The following is a 21,400-nucleotide window of genomic DNA, read 5'->3' as shown; positions in this document are numbered from 1 at the left end:
ATGGGAATGTGATAGTTTAGCTAGAGAGGGATGGGTGGAGGTGCATGGTAATTTGGTGTAAGGATGTGCAGGGGTAGGGTAGGCAGAGTGATGGGGATGTGATGAGTGGCACAGCAGAATGAGTTTGAGTGTGGCTTTGTACTGGCGTTTCATGATCTACTGAGATCATTGAAAGATTTGCGCCACTGCAGCCTCGTCCTCATGATGACATCCTGCTTGTGCCCTCCTCTGCAACGCACCAGCCAAAAATCCAGCCTAATCCCACTTTCCAGCTCTTGGTCCGTAGCCCTACAGGTTATGGCTCTTCAAGCGCACATCCAAATACTTTTTAAACGAGGTGAGGGTTTCTGCCTCTACCATCCTTTCAGGCAGTGAGTTCAACCAGGCTGCTTTGGTTTCCTGGGGTGGTCTCTTCCGCCCATGGGAAGGGAAGAGAACCTCCCTGCATGCTGCGACTCCTTCCATAAGCATCTGGAGGCAGTCATGGGAGAGCCTGGGTACAGCCGTGCCCCTCTGTGCAGTGTTTGTCAATGTTTGCAGCACCTCAATGCTGTAGAGCACAGACAGCACAAATGTCAAAATTAATTTGTGCATGGTCCCTTTAAGGAAACCAGCTGATGATGCATCATCAAATTACATCATCAGATCCGCTTCCTTCAATTTTCCAGGAAATGCACTACGCGAGCTTAACCAGCCCAATCAGGGGAAAATCATTTTGGACAGTGGGCTGGAGCCAGCAGCGAGGCCGGGACCCGCCAGCAACATCGCCCACCACAGACCCGCCCAGGTTGGTAACATCCAGCCCAAAAAGTCTGACTGTTAATTCTGAATTTAAATGCAGGTCATATTTTTTTAGCCAATGATATCGAGCCTTACCAATAAACTGAACGACTATCTGGTCAATGCAATCCAAAAGTTGAAGGGAAATTCTGGCATGTCAGTGGATCGTCGCTGCTTCTGCAGTCAGTGCAGCCCTGTAATGCTCACGGACATTGGCCTGCTTTCTGGGCCCGTCTGTCAATTATTTCGCACCCATTGAACTTTAAATCCTTGTAACTGAAGCAACATGAAGTGGTTGAAATGCTGTGTGTTGGAAATATTGATTCATAAACGTCAAATGTCATTAGAATTCCTGCATTTTGACTTTTTCCATTTCCAAAGTCTCAAATATCTGTGCTGTGCATGGTCACTATTTGACATGTATTAATACTTGTATTAAAGTTGGTTTAATTTTACCATAAACAGCTTGAGTACCTCAAGTTCCTGCAAGTTATTTATGTGTGAAGTAAAATAAACTGTTTATGGAGGATGACAAAACTTCCATCATTCCCATAAAAGAGAACAAACTGAGAAATGTTTGCTTAACAAAGTGTAGCATTAAAGGGCACGGGGAACAAACGAGTTTGTGAGATTAGACTTGTGAAGGAAAACCCTGGTGCAGAATTGATGGGCTGAATGGCCCGTTTCTGGGCTGCTTTATTATCCATGAATGCAGGGCAGTATATGTTAAGTCACGAAAAACCGTGTATATTTATTCAGAGTGTTTTACATATTTTCTGTAATTTTGCACCTTTCTCAAAGTAAACTTTCGTTTAATTGAATTTTGTGCTCTTCAAGGTGAGGGATATCAATGATGGGAAACGGAAAACGTTGCATTTGGGACACCCAGGTCAGCATCAAGTTCACCCAGGAGAGGTGCAACATGGCCTGATGCAGAGCAAATCTCCAACTACTCTGTCCCAACAATGTGCCCCATCACAGACCGCAGAAGAGCACCAGTCTGACATGTTTCTATTTTGAGTGAGATTGCAAATTTGTGCCAAATTAGGGGCTATTTTATGCTGTGGGCACTTAGTTTTGTCCAATTTATTGGCAGTTATAATAACGATTCCAGTTGTATACTGCAGGATCTTCAGCAAAACGCAGCCATTTTAAAGACTGATTGTCACTGAGAAATTAATGGGACTGAAAGCCGATAAATCCCCTGGACCCAATGGCCTACATCCTAGGGTTTTGAAAGAGGTGGGTATGGAGATAGTGGATGCATTGGTTGTCATCTTCCAAAATTCCATAGATACTAGAATGGTTCCCCTGGAGTGGAAGGCAGCTAATGTAACCTCACTATTTGAGAAAGGAGGGAGCGAGAAAACAGGGAACTACAGACCAGTTAGACTGACATCAGTAGTAGGGAAAATGCTAGAATCTATTATTGAGGATGTGGTAACAGGGCACTTAGAAAATCATAATAGGATTGGGCAGAGTCGACATGGATGTGTGAAATGGAAAGGAAAAACTCTTAAGATTTTTTGAGGTTGTAACTAGTAGAATTGATAAGGATGAACCAGTGGATGTGGTGTATTTGGATTTTCAGAAGACATTCAATAAGGTGCCACACAAGAGGTTATTAAACAAAATTAGGGCTCATGGGATTGGGGATAATATACTAGCATGGATTGAGGATTGGTTAACGGACAGGAAAGAGAGAGTAGGAATAAAGGTGTGATTTTTGGGTTGGCAGCCTGTAACTAGTGGGGTACCGCAAGGATTGATGCTTGGGCCCCAGCTATTCACAATCTATATCAATGATTGGGATGAGGGAACCAAATGTAATATATTCAAGTTTGCTGATGACACAAAGCTAGATGGGAATGTGCGTTGTGAGGAGGATGCAAAGAGGCTTCAAGGGGATATAGACAGGCTAAGTGAGTGGGCACGAACATGGCAAATGGAATATAATGTGGAGAAATGTGAAGTGATCCACTTTGGTAGGAAAAATAGAAAAACAGAGTATTTTTTAAATGGTGAGAGATTGGGAAATGTTGGTGTTCAGAGGGATCTGGGTGTCCTTGTACACGAATCACTAAAAGTTAACATTCAGGTACAGCAAGCAATTAAGAGAGCAAATGGTATTTTGGCATTAATTACAAGAGGATTTGAGTATAAGAGTAAAGATATCTTACTGCATAGAAACATAGAAAATAGGTGCAGGAGTAGGCCATTCAGCCCTTCAAGTCTGCACCACCATTCAATAAGATCATGGCTAATCATTCCCTCAGTACCCCTTTCCTGCTTTCTCTCCATACTCCTTGATCCCCTTAGCCATAAGGGCCATATCTAACTCCCTCTTGAATATATCCAATGAACTGGTTTCAACAACTCTCTGCGGCAGGGACTTCCACAGGTTAACAACTCTCTGAGTGAAGAAGTTTCTCCTCATCTCAGTCCTAAATGGCTCACCCCTTATCCTAAGACTATGTCCCCTGGTTCTGGACTTCCCCAACATCGGAAACATTCTACCCGCATCTAACCTGTCCCATCCCGTCAGAATCTTATATGAGATCCCCTCTCATCCTTCTAAACTCCAATGTATAAAGGCCCAGTTGATCCAGTCTCTCCTCATATGTCAGTCCTGCTATCCCGGGAATCAATCTGGTGAATCTTCGCTGCACTCCCTCAATAGCAAGAATGTCCTTCGTCAGATTAGGAGACCAAAACTGAACACAATATTCCAGGTGAGGCCTCACCAAGGCCCTGTACAACTGCAGTAAGACCTCCCTGCTCCTATACTCTAATTCCCATGCTATTAAGGCCAACATACCATTTGCCTTCTTCACCGCCTGCTGTACCTATATGCGAACTTTCAATGACTGATGTACCATGACACCCAGGTCTCGTTGCACCTCCCCTTTTCCTAATCTGCCGCCATTCAGATAATATTCTGGCTTCGTGTTTTTGCCCCCAAAGTGGATAACCTCACATTTATCCACATTATACTGCATCTGTCATGCATTTGCCCACTCACCTAACCTGTCCAAGTCACCCTGCAGCCTCCTAGCGTCCTCCTCACAGCTCACACCGCCACCCAGTTTAGTTTCATCTGCAAACTTGGAGATATTACACGCAATTCCTTCATCCAAATCATTGATGTATATTGTAAAGAGATGGGGTCCCAGCACTTAGCTCAGTGGCACTACACTAGTCACTGCCTGCCATTCTGAAAAGGACCCGTTTATCCAGACTCTCTGCTTCCTGTCTGCCAACCAGTTCTCTATCCACGTCAGTATATTACCCCCAATACCATGTGCTTTGATTTTGCACACCAATCTCTTGTGTGGGACCTTGTCAAAAGCCTTTTGAAAGTCCAAATACACCACATCCACTGGTTCTCCCTTGTCCACTCTACTAGTTACATCCTCAAAAAATTCCAGAAGATTTCTCAAGCATGATTTCCCCTTCATAAATCCATGCTGACTTGGACCGATCCTGTCACTGCTTTCCAAATGCACTGCTATTTCATCCTTAATAATTGATTCCAACATTTTCCCCATTACTGATGTCAGACTAACCAGTCTATAATTACCCACTTTCCCTCTCCCTCCCTTTTTAAAAAGTGGTGTTAAATTAACTATCCTCCAGTCCATAGGAACTGATCCAAAGTCGATAGACTGTTGGAAAATGATCACCAATGCATCCATTATTTCTAGTGCTACTTCCTTAAGTACTCTGGGATGCAGACTATCAGGCCCCGGGGATTTATCGGCCTTCAATCCCATCAATTTCCCTAATACAATTTCCCGCCGAATAAGGATATCCTTCAGTTCCTCCTTCTCACTAGACACTCGGTCCCCTAGTACTTCCAGAAGGTTATTTGTTTCTTCCTTTGTGAAGACAGAACCAATTTGTTCCCCATTATAAATTCACTTGAATCCGAATGCAAGGGACCTACATTTGTCATCACTAATCTTTTTCTCTTCACATATCTATAGAAGCTTTTGCAGTCAGTTTTTATGTTCCCGGCAAGCTTCTTCTCGTACTCTATTTTCCTCCTCTTAATTAAATCCTTTGTCCTCCTCTGCTGAATCCTAAATTTCTCCCAGTCCTCAGGTTTGTTACTTTTTTTGATCAATTTATATGCCTCTTCCTTGGATTTAACAATATCCTTAATTTCCCTTGTTATCTAGGGTTGAGCCACCTTCCCCGTTTTATTTTTACTCCAGACAGGGATGTACAATTGCTGAAGTTCATCCATGTGATCTTTAAATGATTGCCATTGCCTATCCACCGTCAACTCTTTAAGTATAATTTGCCAGTCTATTCTAGCCAATTCACGCCTCAAACCATCGGAGTTACCTTTCCTTAAGTTCAGGACCCTAGCTTCTGAATTAACTGTGTCACTCTCCATCTTAATAAAGAATTCAACCATGTTATGGTCACTCCTCCAAAAGGGGCCTCGCACAACAAGATCGCTAATTAGTCCCTTCTCATTGTACATCCGCCAGTCTAGGATGGCCAGCTCCCTAGTTGGTTCCTCGACATATTGGTCTCGAAAACCATCCCTAATACACTCCAGGAAATCCTCCTCCACCGCATTGCTACCAGTTTGGTTAGCCCAATCAATATGTAGATTGAAGTCACCCATGATAACTGCTGTACCTTTATTGCACGCATCCCTAATTTCTTGTTTGATGCTGTCCTTACTACTACTGTTTGGTGGTCTGTACACAACTCCCACTAGCGTTTTCTGCCCCTTGGTATTCTGTAGCTCCACCCATACCGCATCGACATCATCCAAGCTAATGTCCTTTCTTACTATTGCATTAATTTCCTCTTTAACCAGCAATGCCACCCCGCCTCCTTTTCCTTTCTGTCTATCCTTCCTAAATGTTGAATACCCCTGGATGTTGCGTTCCCAGCCGTGGTTACCCTCGAGCCATGTCTCCGTGATGCCAATTACATCATACCCATTAACTGCTATCTGCGCAGTTAATTCTTCCAGCTTATTCTGAATACTCCTCGCATTGAGGCACAGAGCCTTCAGGCTTTTCTTTCTAACACACTTTGCCTTTTCAGAATTTTGGTGTAATGTGACGCTTTTTGCTTTTTGCCTTAGGTTTATATAGGACCCTGGTGAGACCGCACCTGGACTATTGTGCACAGTTTTGGTCTCCTTACCTAAGGAAGGATATACTTGCCATTGAGGGAGTGCAACAAAGTTTCACCAGACTGATTCCTGGGATGGGGGGACTGTCCTATGAGGAGAGATTGAGTACACTAGGCCTACATTCTCTAGTGTCTTGAAGAATGAGAGGTGATCTCATTGAAACATTCAAAATGTTTACAGGGCTTGACAGGGTAGATGCGGGGAGGATGTTTCCCCGGGATGGGGAGTCTAGAACCAGGGGTCACAGTTTCAGAATAAGGGGTCGGCAATTTAGGACTGAGATAAGGAGAAACTTCTTCACTAAGAGGGTGGTGAATCTTTGGAATTCTCTGCCCCAGAGGGCTGTGGAGGTGCAGTCTTTGAGTATATTCAAGACAGAGATCGATAGAATTTTGGATATTAAGGGAATCAGGGGATATGGGGATAGTGCAGAAAAGTGGAGGTAAGGTCGATGATCAGTCATGATCTCATTAAATGGTGGAGCAGGCTCGAGGGGCCGAATGGCCGACTCCTACTCCTATTTCTTACATTCTTATGTTCTTATGACACAATGGGTTAGCACAGTATCTTTCACCTCTTCCATCTATGTTTAAATTCAGCACAAACTGATTAGAATGAAAGTCTCTACTTTGCCGGGCAGTAGTCAGTGAAACGAGATTTCAGGCGAGCTTTTAGTAGCAAGGGGATTGTCTAACGCACAAGGTTCGCTGATTTGGAGTGAAAGGGCAATGTCAAAGAGACCATAGGATTACTGATGTAGAAAGTCAAAAAGTGTTCACTGGCTCAGTAGGTTGGCTCATCTAAGGTTCAGCTCCAGCACAGGCTTTGCACTAAATGTGACCCAAATTATACCTGAACTGAGAACACTCGATGTTATCTTCACATGTCAGCATGGAGAAATGCTCAGCTCTGCTATCCCTCACTCTGATAAGCACAAACATTCACCAACAGGCGAAAGGGCAAGTTTATAATATAATATTGCTTGTGTTGTATTAATTAACAAACAACCAGCTAATAAGTTATTATAGTTCACTGAATTCCTTGTAAGCCATGAATATCTTAGGCTTTAAACTACCCCAAGATCATACACGCCTTTGCAATCAGTTATTTCACATCTGATAGAATTACATTGAGGAAAGAGAAAGACCGAGCTTTGCAGGCTTTACATGAAAGCTCATATTTTATAACAAGTCTTTTCATTCCGCTGTTGATCGTCAGAACTTATTTCGAGAGTAGTTAATATTGGCCTTTCAATATGTACCCGTTCTGAAATGTTGACCTTTCAAGCCATTGGTCAGCTTATATTGAAAACATCCCCAAATGATGCTGTTGTGATGAGGAGCACTGTCCCCGTTGAATTTATAGTGACTGCAGCCCAAGAGACCCTTCCAAATCATTTTAACTAACACTGTGGCGCCATCATGAGGAGATTGAGCAAACTGCCAGTGATCAGTTTTACAATGTGCTCTCTGTCACAGCCATTGGATTGTTACGAGCTGTGTCACAGGGGCTGGACTCAACATGACATTTCTGTGGTTTATTGTAAAATAATCCAAAGCCAATTCATAACACCAGTGTGGCAAAGACAGTGAGAATGCAATTTCAACACAATCTTTGCCATGAAAATATATTCTGTAATTTTAAAATGACACATTTAAGACACTTGAAAAACATTACCTTTGCAAAAAAAAAATAGTTTTATAACTATTTGTGACATCTTCAACCTGTGTATTTGTTACGATGAGCTATTACTCGATTGCTAAATACTCATGGTTAAACCTATGTTCATCTTTTACCCATCATCATCATTGGCAGTCCCTCGAAAGCGAGGAAGACTTGCTTCCACTCTAAAAGTGAGTTCTCAGGTGGCTGTACAGTCCAATACGGGAATTACAGTCTCTGTCACAGGTGGGACAGACAGTGGTTAAAGCAAAGGGTGGGTGGGACTGGTTTGCCCACACTCCTTCCACTGCCTGCGCTTGGTTTCTGCATGCTCTCGGCGACGAGACTCGAGGTGCTCCGCGCCCTCCTTTACCTGTATCTCTGTGGTCACTAATGTTGATGGTGTGACAGGCTACATAGGGAATGCATTGTACAAGGTTACAGCACATTAACTTTATTGGACTCATGCGAACAATGACGGACAGGAAAGACCCTCTAGTCTATCCACCTGTCCCACACCACTGTGTATCACAATATATAGGCTCTCCACCCTACCCAAAACCCAAGGAAGATCTTCGTTATTATGTATGGAGAAAGAGTCAGACTGAACACTGTGAGCTCAAAGTAAAGTGTGACCGTAGTCTTTTATTGCAGGTCTCCAGAGTGCCTCTCCAACTTGTGAGGCCTCGTTAAATACCTGTGCTCGCAAGGGATTGTGGGATCCCTTGGGACTCCAGGGGATGAGCCCTCTGGTGGCTGTACAGAGTAAATACAAGTTCACATATATAACAACACTTCCCCCCACCTTCTTGCCCAAAGTCAATCGTGTAACTATTTACAATGTGAGTCGATCTGGGGCCCTTCTTGCCCTGGTTGATCGTCTCGGTGTGAAACCTGATATTGTTGAATCATTTGTTGGGCCCTCGCTGGGCTGCTGTGCAGCTGGCCTTGCTGGGCTGCCTGGTGTGTTGGGCCCTGCTGGGCTGCTGTGGATGATGGGTTCTGCTTCGTGGTCAACTGTGGTGCCGGTTGCCACTGGTGTGTATGTTGGGGGATCAAAAAAGGTGGGGTCCAAGGTGGGTTGCTCAGGGTAGTCGTGAATCTGAGTTTGATTTGGTCCAAGTGTTTCCGGTGAATGAGTCCATTTGAAAGTTTGACCCGAAACACCCTGCTCCCCTCTTTGGCCACGACAGTGCCGGGAAGCCACTTGGAATCTTGTTCATAATTTAATACAAATACAGGATCATTGATTTCAATCTCGCGTGACACATTTGCGCTATCATGATATGTACTTTGTTGAAGTCGCCTGCTCTCTCCCTGTTCATATAGATCAGGGTGAATTAACGAGAGCCTTGTCTTAAGTACTCTTTTCATGAGCAGTTCAGCAGGTGGGATCCCAATGAGTGAGTGTGATCTCGTGCTGCAACTAAGCAGGACTCAGGATAGGCGAGTCTGCAGTGAGCCTTCAGTTACCCTCTTCAAGCCTTGCTTGATGGTTTGCACTGCTCTGTCTGCCTGACCATTGGACACTGGTTTAAACAGGGCAGATATGACACGTTTGATCCCATTACGGGTCATGAATTCTTTGAACTCAGCACTGGTAAAACATGGCCCGTTATCGCTCACCAGGACATCGGGTAAGCCGTGAGTGGCAAACATAGCCCGCAGGCTTTCAGTAGTGGCAGCGGACATGCTAGCCAACGTTATCTCACATTCAATCCACTTGGAATACACATCTACAACCACAAGCAAAATTTTACTCAAGAACAGGCCTGCATAGTCGACGTGTATGCTAGACCACGGTTTGGAGGGCCAAGACCATAAATTTAGCGGTGCCTCCCTGGGTACATTGTTTAACTGTGAGCATGTATTACATCTGTGTATTGATATCGGGTCACCACACATGGGATCTGGCTATCGCTTTCATCATTACGATGCCTGGGTGGGTACTGTATAGGTCATTGATGAAGGTGTCTCTGCCCTTCTTGGGGATCATTACTCGATTGCCCCACAGAAGGCAATCTGCTTGTATAGACATTTCACCTACGGCCGCACTAGACTGAAAATGCCGATCTCGTCTGATCTTGGAATCTAAGCAGAGTCAGGCCTGGTTAGTACTTGGATGGGTGACCGCCTGGGAATACCAGTTGCAGTAGGCTTTTAAGCTACCTGTCTTTTACAAGGAACTCACCAGAGTCTGGAACAAAGTCTCCACCAAGCGCAGCTCTCCACCGGCTGGAGTGGCAGCTGTCCTGCAGGAGCCGCTGCTCGGGAATCCGTACCTCCACGACCGAGGTTTTAGGTGGCAGTCGGACGAGAGGGCTGTGGCTGGTGAGGTGACCAGGGTCAGGGATCTGCTCGATGGCGGAGGAGCAGGCTGGATGGCGCCTAAATTCGGCCGACGTCCGCCGCGTGGCCGATGCCATCGAGTCGCTAAAAACAGCTCTGGGCCCTGACTCTGTTAGGTGTGTCGAGGAGGCTCAAGCACGTGGGGAGATCCCGTCCGAACTGACCCCAGTCTGGACGGAATTCCTCATCGGCGCCAAACCCTGGAACCTCCCTCGGGAGCCGGCGCCTCACAACTTGAGCTGCCTCGGGGAAATCCCCTCCGTGCCTTTCAGTTCTGCACTGAGGGGTTTCCTGTACGGGCTGCTCCTACACACTCTCAACCTTGCCATCCTCATCTGCCGTCCGGACATGCCATGGCATACCATGGAGGAAGCGGGGGTCCCCGATGGAGTACACTCTACGCGGGAGTCCTCCCACTATTTATCGGGGACTTGGCCTGGAGGGTGGTGCACGGAGCAGTCCCGTGCAATAAATTTTTAAGCCGGTTCACGGGCTCCCAGGCCGCCTGCAATTTCTGCGGTCTGGAAGAGTCCGTGTTCCACATTTTTATAGAGTGTGCGAGGTTGCAGCCCCTGTTCCATTATTTAAAGGGGCTGCTCCTCAATTTCTGGCTGCACTTCAGTCCCACACTCCTGATCTTTGGGCACCCTGTGCGGATGGGAGCGGGTAGGTCCGAGGGCCTCCTCGTAGGACTGCTCCTGGGCCTGGCCAAGGGCGCCATCAGCCGGTCCAGGCAACGGGCGATCGAGGGGGTCGTTCAGCCTGACTGCCTGCCTCTCTTCCGTGCTTACATCCGGGCCAGGGTGTCCCTAGAGATGGAGCACGCGGTGTCAACCGGTACGCTTGCGGCCTTCCGCGAGAGGTGGGCATCGGAGGGACTGGAGTGCATCATCACGCCCGGCAACCAAATTTTAATTTGATTTTATACGTTTCAAAGTTTAATTTGTTTTAAATGCCGGTTTTAGTGTCTCCCTCCCTTTTATAGGGGGCACTAAATTATGGTTTTAGATCCCAAAAAAACACAAAAAAAAAATCTACAAAAATACAAAAAAAAAGGGCCTTGCAAAATGTTTGGAGTATCCCCCCGAACGGGGGTTACTTGACCTAATGTTTATTTGTCTCCTCTAAAAGAGTTGTATAGACATTTCATCTTTGCGCCACTGGAACGGCTTAATCTCTTCCTGCATTTCCACTGGGACACTGGACCAGCTCCCGTGAAGCACACAGCTTTTGACTAGAGATAATAAGGAGTGCTGGCTTGTCCAGGTTTTGATCTGCCTGGCAGTGACAGGTGATTGCTCACTCTCAAATGCTTCCATAATCATGGCTAGATCTGCGGGCTGTGTCATTTCCACCCCCGTGGTGGGCAATGGCAGCCTACTGAGAGCATTGGCGCAGTTGTCTGTGCCTGGCCTGTGGGAGATGGCATAGTTGTATGCGGACAACGTGAGTGCCCATCTCTGGATGCGGGCCGATGCGTTGGTATTAATCCTTTTACTCTCAGAAAACAGGGATATAAGTGGCTTATGGTCAGTTTCAAATTCGAATTTTAGTCCAAACAGGTATTGATGCATTTTCTTTACCCCATAGACACACGCTAACACTTCCTTCTCAATCATGCTGTAAGCTCTCTCAGCCTTAGACAGACTTCTGGATGCATAAGCAACCGGTTGCAGTTTCCCGAAATCATTAGCTTGACGCCATATCCGATGCCATATGACGACGCATCACATGCTGGTACCAAACGCTTACATGGATCATACAACACAAGCAATTTGTTTCAGCATAACAATTTTCTCGCTTTTACAAAGGCATTTTCTTGGCTTTTGTCCCAAACCCATTCGTCCCCTTTTTGTAGTAAGACATGTAGCAGTTCTAGCAATGTGCTAAGACCCAGTAAGAAGTTACCAAAGTAGTTCAGGAGTCCCAGAAATGACCGCAGCTCCGTCACGTTCTGTGGCCTCGGTGCGTTCTCGATTTGCCTCCGTCTTCGCGTTGGTGGGCCTGATGCCATCTGCTGCAATCCTCCTGCCCAAGAACTCCACTTCAGGCACCAGGAAAATGCACTTTGAGCGTTTTAGCCTGAGCCCCATGCGGTTGATTCAACTAGGAACCTCCTTCAGGTGCTGCAGATGCTCAACTGTGTTCCGACCTGTGACCAAGATGTTGCCCTGGAAGACCACCGTGTGCGGGACCAACTTCAGTAAGCTTCCCATGTTTCTCTGGAATATCGCCGCCGATGATCGAATTCCAAATGGGCATCTGTTATAAACAAAACTACCTTTGTGCGTGTTGATCAGGTGAGGGTCTTCAATGATTCCTCCAGTTCCTGCGTCATGTAGGCTGATGTCAGATCCAGCTTCGTGAACGTCTTTCCTCCCGCCTGCGTTGCAAAGAGGTCGTCAGCCTTTGGTAATGGGTATTGGTCCTGCAGGGACAAACAATTGATCGTTACTTTGTAATCGCCACAGATTCTGATGGTGCTGTCTCCTTTGAGGACAGAAACAATCAGACTGGCCCACTCATTGAACTCAATTGGTGAGGAGTTAAACTAATATGGCAGGGGGATGGGAACCTATGCAGGAAGACAGAGGGAAATAAAAAGGAGGCAGAAGCAAAATATAGAAAGGAGAATAGTAAAAGTGGAGGACAAAGAAACCGAAGGCCAAAAATCAAAAAGGGCCATATTACAGCAAAATTCTAAAGGGGCAAAGTGTGTTAAAAAAACAAGCCTGAAGGCTCTGTGCCTCAATGCGAGGAGTATTCTGAATAAGGTGGATGAATTAACTGTGCAGATAGCAGTTAACGGATACGATGTGATTGGCATCATGGAGACATGGCTCCAGGGGGACCAAGGCTGGGAACTCAACATCCAAGGGTATTCAGCATTTAGGAAGGATAGACAGAGAGGAAAAGGAGGCAGGGTGGCGTTGCTGGTTAAAGATGAAATCAATGCAATTGTAAGGAAGGACATTAACCTGGATGTTGTGGAATCGGTATGGGTGGAGCTGCGGAATACCAAAGGGCTGAAAACGCTAGTGGGTGTTGTGTATAGACCACCAAATAGTAGTAGTGAGGTTGGGGACAGCATCAAGCAAGAAATAAGGGATGTGTGCAATAAAGGTACAGCAGTAATCATGGGCGACTTTAATCTACACATTGATTGGGCTAACCTAACTGGTAGCAATGCGGTGGAGGAGGATTTCCTGGAGTGTATTAGGGATGGTTTTCTTGACCAATATGTCGAGGAACCAACCAGGGAGCTGGCCATCCTAGACTGGATATTGTGTAATGAGAAGGGACTAATTAGCAATCTTGTTGTGCGAGGCCCCTTGGGGAAAAGTGACCATAATATGGTAGAATTCTTTATTAAGATGGAGAGTGACAAAGTTAATTCTGAAACTAGGATCCTGAACTTAAGGAAAGATAACTTCGACGGGATGAGGCGTGAATTGGCTAGAATAGACTGGCAAACAATACTAAAAGGGTTGATGGTAGATAAGCAATGGCAAACATTTAACGATCACATGGATGAATTTCAGCAAATGTACATCCTTGTCTGGAGTAAAAATAAAACTGGGAAGGTGGCTCAACCATGGCTAACAAAGGAAATTAAGGATAGTGTTAAAGCCAAGGAAGAAGCATATAAATTGGCTAGAAAAAGCAACAAACCTGAGGACTGGGAGAAATTTAGAACTCAACAAAGGAGGACTAAGGGTTTAATTAAGAGGGGGAAAATAGAGTACGAGAGGAAGCTTGCAGGGAACATAGAAACTGACTGCAAAAGCTTCTATAAATATGTGAAGAGAAAAAGATTAGTAAAGACAAACGTAGGTCCCTTGCAGTCGGATTCAGGTGAAATTATAATGGGGAACAAAGAAATGGCAGACCAATTGAACCAATACTTCGGTTCTGCCTTCACGAAGGAAGATACAAATAACCTTCCGAAGGTACTAACGGACAGTGGGTCGAGTGAGAAGGAGGAACTGAAGGATATCTTTATTAGGTGGGAAATTGTGTTAGGGAAATTGATGAGATTGAAGGCCGATAAATCCCCGGGACCTGATAGTCTGCATCCCAGAGTGCTCAAGGAAGTGGCCCTAGAAATAGTGGATGCATTGGTGATCATTTTCCAACAGTCTATCGACTCTGGATCAGTTCCCATGGACTGGAGGGTAGCTAATGTAACACCACTTTTTAAAAAAGGAGGGAGAGAGAAAACGGGTAATTATAGACCGGTTAGCTTGACATCAGTAGTGGGGAAAATGTTGGAATCGATCATGAAGGACGAAATAGCAGCGCATTTGGAAAGCGATGACAGGATCGGATCAAGTCAGCATGGATTTATGAAAGGGAAATCATGCTTGACAAATCTTCTGGAATTTATTGAGGATGCAACTAGTAGAGTGAACAAGGGAGAACTAGTGGATGTGGTGTATTTGGACTTTCAGAAGGCTTTTGACAAGGTATCGCACAAGAGATTGTTGTGCAAAGTCAAAGCACATGGTATTGGGGGTAATATACTGACGTGGATAGGGAACTGGTTGGCAGACAGGAAGCAGAGAGTCAGGATAAATGGGTCCTTTTTAGAATGGCAGGCAATGATTGTGGAGTGCCGCAGGGATCAGTGCTGGGACCCCAGCTCTTTACAATATACATTAACGATTTGGATGAAGGAATAGAGTGTAATATCTCCAAGTTTGCAGATGACACTAAACTGGCTGGCGGTGTGAGCTGTGAGGAGGATGCTAAGAGACTGCAGGGTGACTTGGACAGGTTAAGTGAGTGGGCAAATGCATGGCGGATGCAGTATAATGTGGATAAATGTGAGATTATCCATTTTGGGGGCAAAAACACGAAGGCAGAATATTATCTGAATGGCGGCAGACTAGGAAAAGGGGAGGTGCAATGAGACCTGGGTGTCATGGTTCATCAGTCACTGAAAGTGGGCACGCAGGTACAGCAGGCGGCGAAGAAGGCAAATGGTATGTTGGCCTTCATAGCTAGGGGATTTGAATATAGAAGCAGGGAGATCTTACTGCAGTTGTACAGGGCCTTGGTGAGGCCTCACCTGGAATACTGTGTTCTGTTTTGGTCTCCTAGTCTGAGGAAGTACGTTCTTGCTATTGAGGGAGTGCAGCGAAGGTTCACCAGACTGATTCCAGGGATGGCTGGGCTGTCATATGAGGGGAGACTGGATCAACTGGGCCTTTATTCACTGGAGTTTAGAAGGATGAGAGGGGATCTCATAGAAACAGATAAGATTCTGACGGGACTGGACAGGTTAGATGCGGGAAGAATGTTCCCGATGTTGGGGACGTCCAGAACCAGGGAAGGACTGAGATGAGGAGAAACTTCTTCACTCAGAGAGTTGTTAACCTGTGGAATTCCCTGATGCAGAGAGTTGTTCACTGTATATATTTAAGAGGGAGTTAGATATGGCTCTTGCGGTTAAGTGGATCAAGGGGTATGGAGAAAAGCAGGAAAGGGGTACTGAAGGAATGATCAGCCATAATCTTATTGAATGGTGGTGCAGGGCCGAATGGCCTACTCCTGCACCTATTTTTCTATGTTTCTATGTTTCTAAATGATGCCAGTCTAGCTCGATCTCGACCCTTTCTCACATCATGTACGGTACTGCTCTCGCCTTGTGATGGATGGATCGAACCCCTGGAATTAGGTGGATCTGCACTTTTGCTCCTTGGAATTTCCCTATACCTGGTTTGAACAGCGAAGGAAATGTCTTTAAGACCTGGGCACACGAAGTGTCATCAGCAGGCGATAGCGCTCAGACGTCGTCCCAGTTTCAGCGTATCTTTCCCAGCCAGCTCCTGCCGAGCAGCGTGGGACCATTGCCCGGTACCATCCAGAGTTGTAGCTTTTGCACTGCTCCATCATAGGAGATCTTTACGGTAGCACTGCCGATTACAGGAATCATTTTTTTTGTGTAAGTTCTTAGTTTCGTGCAAACTGGAATTAAGACTGGCCTTGAGGCCTTGTTGCACCACAATCTTTTGAAAGACTTTTTACCCATGATGGATGGCTCGCGCCTGTGTCCAGCTCCATTGACACCGGGAGTCCATTTAGTTCAACAGTCAGCATTATCGGGGGACAATTCGTGGTGAATGTGTGCACCCCATATATCTCTGCTTCTTTGGTCTGAGGCTCTGGTTCGTTGTGATCCTCCGTGCATCTGTCCTACTCTGCAACATGGTGGTTTGCAGGTTTAACACGATTTGCAGCATGCCTGCACACTCGTTGGAGGTGTCCCACTGTTCCACAGCCCTTGCAAACGTATCCTTTGAATCAGCATGAATGGAAACGATGATCACCCCCACAGCGCCAACAAAGTGTTAATGGCCTTGCATTCATCACCCTCGATGGTGGACTCTGAGACATCTGCGGACGTGTAGCTGCAGGTATGTGTGATCTGCCCTGTACATTATGATTCAAAAACAACATCACTTTGTTCACAGTACTTGTAGCAGCACTTGTGTGCTGAGAGATTTGCTTTGTATTCTCACTGGTGACAATGAACGCCTGGGCTATCGCTATGGCCTTACTCAAGGTTGGGGTCTTTACAGTCAAAAGTTTGCGAAGTATGGTTTCATGGCCAATGCCAAGTACGAAAAAGTCTCTGAGTATGTGCTCCAAATGTCCTTCAAACTCGCAATGTCCTGCAAGGCGTCTTAGCTCGGCGACATAACTCGGCACTTCCTGGCCTTCAGACCTTCTGTAGGGGTAGAACCAGTACCTCGCCATCAGAACGCTTTCCTTCGGGTTCAAATGCTCTCAGACCAGTGTGCACAAATCGTCGTATGAATTCTCCGTGGGTTTCGCTGGAGAGAGCAGATTCTTCATGAGGTCATACGTTGGTGTCCCACAGACGATGAGGAGGATCGCCCTTCGTTTGGCAGCGTTCTCTTCCCCATCTAGCTCGTTGGCCACGAAGTATTGGTCTAGTCGCTCCACAAAAGTTTCTCAATCATCTCCCTCCGAGAATTTCTCCAGGATCCCCACTGTTCTCTGCATCTTTGGGTTCACTATCTGTATCTCGTCACCAGTTGTTATGTATAAAGAAAGAGTCAGACTGAACACCGTGAGCTCAAAGTAACGTGTGACCTGAATCTTTTATTGGAGGTATCGAGAGTGCCTCTCCAACCTGTGAGGCCTCCTTAAATACCTGTGCTCCCAAGGGATTATGGGATCCCTTGGGTCTTCTGTTGGCTGTACAGAGTAAATACAAGTTTATATATATAACATGTGGAGGCTGGGTCATTGAATATATTTAAGGCGGAGATAGACAGATTTTTGAGTGATAAAGGAATAAAGGGAGCGGGCAGGGAAGTGGAGCTGAGTCCATGATCAGACCAGCCAAGATCTTATTAAATGGTGGAGCAGGCTCGAGGGGCCAGATAGCCTACTCCTGCTCCTATTTCTTATGTTCTTATGTTCTTATGTTCACCTGAACCAGTCGAGTCTTCACTGTGCCACAGAAACACATACTGAACATGGAGTAAATATTCACGACACAAAGGGTTGCTTGCAAAAGAGGAGAGAATTTTTAAAATCTCGTGTCCTCTGTTGCTTGACAGAATTATTCACCAAGATGGCGACTCAGGGGAGGAATTGTCATCTCCATCATCTACAGCAACACTGTGCAGTCCATGATGGCAATTGTTAAGCGAATAACACTGAGCATCGGGTATGAAGACATAGGCAGACAGGTCAGTGCAACCAGTACAGGGATAACACCAGAATCACACACGCACAATTAACACCACAATTAAACGGGGTACAAATAACACGACAATACCATATGTGGTATGGTAAACGCTGTAATAACGTGATACGGTGCACACTGTAATAACATGTGGGACGGTAAACACTGTAATAACATGTGGGATGGTGAACACTGTAATAACATGTGGATGGTAAACACTGTAATAATATGTTGGACGGTGAACACAGTAATAACATGTGGGACGGTGCACACTGTAATAATATGTGGGACGGTGAACACATAGAAACATAGAAAATAGGTGCAGGAGTAGGCCATTCGGCCCTTCGAGCCTGCGCCATCATTCAATAAGATCATGGCTGATCATTCCCTCAGTACCCTTTTCTTGCTTTCTCTCCATACCCCTTGACCCCCTTAGCCTTAAGGGCCATATCTAACTCACTCTTGAATATATCCAATGAACTGGCATCAACAACTCTCTGCAGCAAGGAATTCCACAGGTTAACAACTCTCTGAGTGAAGAAGTTTCTCCTCATCTCAGTCCTAAATGGCCTACCCCTTATCCTAAGACTGTGTCCCCTGGTTCTGGACTTCCCCAACATCGAGAACATTCTACCTGCATCTAATCTGTCCCGTCCCATCAGAATCTTATATGTTTCTATGAGATCCCCTCTCATCCTTCTAAACTCCAATGTATAAAGGCCCAGTTGATCCAGTTTCTCCGCATTTGTCAGTCTTGCCATCCTGGGAATCAGGCTGGTGAAGCTTCGCTGCACTCGCTCAATAGCAAAAACATCCTTCGTCAGATTAGGAGACCAAAACTGAACACAATATTCCAGGTGAGGCCTCACCAAGGCCCTGTACAACTGCAGTAAGACCGCCCTGCTCCTATACTCAAATCCCCTAGCTATGAAGGCCAACATACCATTTGCCTTCTACACCGCCTGCTGTACCTGTATGCCAACTTTCAATGACTGATGAAACATGACACCCAGGTCTCGTTGCACCTCTCCTTTTCCTAATCTGCCGCCATCCAGATAATATCCTGTCTTCGCGTTTTTTCCCCCAAAGTGGATAAAATCACATTTATCCACATTATACTGCATCTGCCATGCATTTGCCTACTCACCTAACCTATCCAAGTCACCCTGCAGCCTCTTAGTGTCCCCCTAACAGCTCACACCGCCACCCAGTTTAGTGTCATCTGCAAACTTGGAGCTTTTACACTCAATTCCTTCATCTAAATCATTGATGTATATTGTAAAGAGCTGGGATCCCAGCACTGAGCCCTGCGGCACTAACATAGTAACATAGAAACATAGAAAATAGATGCAGGAGTAGGCCATTCGGCCCTTGGAACCTGCACCGCCATTCAATGAGTTCATGGCTGAACATGCAACTTCAGTACCCCTTTCCTGCTTTCTCGCCATACCCCTTGATCCCCCTTGTAGTAAGGACTACATCTAACTCCTTTTTGAATATATTTAGTGAATTGGCCTCAACAACTTCCTGTGGTAGAGAATTCCACAGGTTCACCACTCTCTGGGTGAAGAAGTTTCTCCTCATCTCGGTCCTAAATGGCTTACCCCTTATCCTTAGACTGTGACCTCTGGTTCTGGAATTCCCCAACATTGGGAACATTCTTCCTGCATCTAACCTGCCTAAACACATCAGAATTTTAAACATTTCTATGAGATCCCCTCTCATTCTTCTGAACTCCAGTGAATACAAGCCCAGTTGATCCAGTCTTTCTTGATATGTCAGTGCCGCCATCCCGACACTAGTCACTGCCTGCCATTCTGAAAAGGACCCGTTTATCCCGACTCTCTGCTTCCTGTCTGCCAACCAGTTCTCTATCCACGTCAGTATATTACTGCCAATACCATGTGCTTTGATTTTGCACACCAATCTCTTGTATGGGACCTTGTCAAAAGCCTTTTGAAAGTGCAAATACACCACATCCACTGGTTCTCCCTTGTCTACTCTACTAGTTACATCCTCAAAAAATTCCAGAAGATTTGTCAAGCATGATTTCTCCTTCATAAATCCATGCTGACTTGGACCGATCCTGTCACTGCTTTCCAAATGCGCTGCTATTTCATCTTAAATAATTGATTCCAACATTTTCCCCACCACTGATGTCAGGCTAACCGATCTATAATTACCCGCTTTCTCTCTCCCTCCCATTTTAAAAAGTGGTGTTACATTAGCTACCTCCCAGTCCATAGGAATTGATCCAGAGTCGATAGACTGTTGGAAAATGATCACCAATGCATCCACTATTTCTCGGGCCACTTCCTTAAGTACTCTGGGATGCAGACTATCAGGTCCCGGGGATTTATTAGCCTTCAATCCCATCAATTTCCCGAACACAGTTTCCCACCTAATAAGGATATCCTTCAGTTTCTCCTTCTCACTAGACTTTCGGTCCCCTAGTACTTCCGGAAGGTTATTTGTGTCTCACTTCGTGAAGACAGAACCGAAGTATTTGTTCAATTGGTCTGCCATTTCTTTGTTCCCCATTATAAATTTGCCTGAATCCGACTGCAAGGGACCTACATTTGTCTTCACTAATCTTTTTCTCTTCACATATCTATAGCAGCTTTTGCAGTCAGTTTTTATGTTCCCGGCAAGCTTCTTTTGGAATCTATTTTCCCCCTCTTAATTAAACTCTTTGTCCTCCTCTGCTGAATTCTAAATTTCTCCCAGTCCTCAGGTTTGTTGCTTTTTCTGGCCAATTTATATGTCTCCTCCTTGGATTTAACACTATCCTTAATTTCCCTTGTTAGCCAGGATTGAGCCACCTTCCCCGTTTTATTTTTACTCCAGACAGGGATGTACAATTGCTGAAGTTCATCCATGTGATCTTTAAATGTTTGCCATTGCCTATCCACCGTCAACCTTAAGTATCATTTGCCAGTCTATTCTAGCCAATTCATGCCTCAGACCATCAAAGTTACCTTTCCTTAACTTCAGGACCCTAGTTTCTGAATTAACTGTGTCACTCTCCATCTTAATAAAGAATTCTACCATGTTATGGTCACTCTTCCCCAAGGGGCCTCGCACAACAAGATTGTTAATTTGTTCTTTCTCATTACACATCACCCAGTCTAGGATGGCCAGCTCCCTAGTTGGTTCCTTGACATATTGATCTAGAAAACCATCCCTAATACACTCCAGGAAATCCTTCTCCACCGCATTGCTACCAGTTTGGTTAGCCCAATCAATATGTAGATTAAAGTCACCCATGATAATTGCTGTACCTTCATTGCATGCATCCCTAATTTCTTGTTTGATGCTGTCCCCAACCTTACTACTACTGTTTGGTGATCTGTACACAACTCCCACTAGCGTTTTCTGCCTCTTGGTATTCCGTAGCTCCACCCATACCGATTCAACATCATCCAAGCTAATGTCCTTTCTTACTATTGCATTAATTTCCTCTTTAACCAGCAATGCCACCCCACCTCCTTTTCCTTTCTGTCTATCCTTCCTAAATGTTGAATACCCCTGGATGTTGAGTTCCTAGCCTTGGTCACCCTGGAGCCATGTCTCCGTGATGCCAATTACATTATACCCTTTAACTGCTATCTGCGCAGTTAATTCGTCCACCTTATTCCGAATACTACTCGCATTGAGGCACAGAGCCTTTAGGCTTGTGTTTACACTTTACCCCTTTAGAATTTTGTTGTAATGTGACCCTTTTT

General features: G+C 45.4%; 1 long non-coding RNA gene and 1 pseudogene across 1 annotated transcript in view; both read left to right on the top strand.

The window, feature by feature from the left end:
• The first annotated feature begins 9,644 nt into the window (after positions 1 to 9,644).
• On the top strand, positions 9,645 to 9,762 carry LOC139233289 (5S ribosomal RNA; annotated as a pseudogene).
• Positions 9,763 to 17,572: 7,810 nt separating this feature from the next.
• The window catches only part of LOC139232912 (uncharacterized), a 41,702-nt gene continuing 37,874 nt past the window's right edge, over positions 17,573 to 21,400 (top strand). The window contains exon 1 of the long non-coding RNA XR_011588098.1: positions 17,573 to 17,679. This is a non-coding gene — a long non-coding RNA (uncharacterized lncRNA). The remainder of the gene's footprint in view (positions 17,680 to 21,400) is intronic.

Source organism: Pristiophorus japonicus, chromosome 20 (genome assembly GCF_044704955.1).
Source record: "Pristiophorus japonicus isolate sPriJap1 chromosome 20, sPriJap1.hap1, whole genome shotgun sequence".
NCBI lineage: Eukaryota > Metazoa > Chordata > Chondrichthyes > Pristiophoridae > Pristiophorus > Pristiophorus japonicus.
The sequence above is the reverse complement of the archived record's forward strand: the minus strand, read 5'-3'. Positions and strand labels throughout refer to the sequence as shown.